Source organism: Nicotiana sylvestris, chromosome 11, assembly GCF_000393655.2.
Source record: "Nicotiana sylvestris chromosome 11, ASM39365v2, whole genome shotgun sequence".
Lineage (NCBI taxonomy): Eukaryota > Viridiplantae > Streptophyta > Magnoliopsida > Solanales > Solanaceae > Nicotiana > Nicotiana sylvestris.
In genome coordinates, this window is record NC_091067.1 from 86,975,479 (window position 1) to 86,976,908 (window position 1,430).

Sequence of the window (1,430 nt, forward strand, 5' to 3'; positions counted from 1 at the left end):
GCAAATCTTAAACAAATAGGGCTCGTCCTAATAATAATCCAAGTTATCTCGCTTGAGCTTCTTCCTTTGGTTAGAATAGAGCTCACACGGGATGATTCCAGTAACAAGATAGTTTGCAACATCGGCGAACCACGGCATTCCACTCATTGACACCGTAAGGAATTGCTCGTCGAGAAATGTATCATTGATCTCAAGGTCGTCACAAGGCCTCCCCTCCTCCAAATGGGACAAGTGGTCCGCCACTTGATTCTCACTACCCTTCCGGTCAGTAATTTCTAAATCAAAATCTTGAAGAAGAAGAACCCATCTCATCAATCTTGCCTTTGAATCTCTCTTGGTCATCAAATACCTAAGAGCGGCATGGTCGGTGTGCACAATAACTTTGGCCCTCATAAGGTAAGGAAGGAACTTTTTCATAGCAAAAACAATAGCCAATAACTCCTTTTCGGTGACTGTGTAGTTCTTTGAGCCTCATTCATGGTCTTGCTTGAGTAGTACACTGGATGGAACATCTTGTTGATCCTTTGGCCAAAAACTACCCCCACCGCAATGTCACTCGCGTCGCACATGTGCTCGAATGGTAAGCTCCAATTTGGTGCGGTGATGATGGGGGTAGTTTTCAACTTTTGTTTAAGGAGCTCAAAAGCCTCCATGCATTTCTCATCAAAAACAAACTTGGCATCTTTCTCTAGCAACTTGCACAACGGGTTAACTACCTTAGAAAAATCTTTGATGAACCTCCGGTAGAAACCCACTTGTTCAAGAAAACTCCTCACCCCTTTGATAGAAGTAGGGGGAGGAAGCCTTGAAATAACCTCGATCTTGGCCTTATCAATTTCAATTCCTCGCTTCGAGATCTTGTTACCCAACACTATACCTTCTTCTACCATAAAGTGGCACTTTTCCCAGTTTAGAACAAGGTTGGTACCTTCACACAAGACAATACTCTATCCAAGTTTACCAAGCACTCCTCAAAAGAATCCCCAACCACGCTGAAATCATCCATGAAGACCTCCAAAATATCATCTACCATGTCGGTGAAAATAGCCATCATGCAACATTGGAAGGCCGTTGGAGCATTACATAATCCAAATGGCATTCTAGAGAAAGCGAATGTGCCATAAGGACATGTAAAAGTCGTCTTTTCTTGGTCCTCCGGGGCAGTGAGAATTTGATTGTACCCCGAGTAACCATCAAAAAAACAATAGAAAGCCCGGCCCGCAAGACGATCAAGCATTTGGTCAAGGAATGGCAATGGAAAATGATCTTTTCTAGTTACCCTGTTCAGCTTTCGGTAATCCATACAAACTCTCCAACCCGTCACTGTCCGAGTCGAAATAAGCTCATTATTGTCATTGGTCACTATAGTCATTCCACCTTTTTTGGTACACATTGCACCGAAGAAGTCCATGAACTGTCAGAAATGGGAT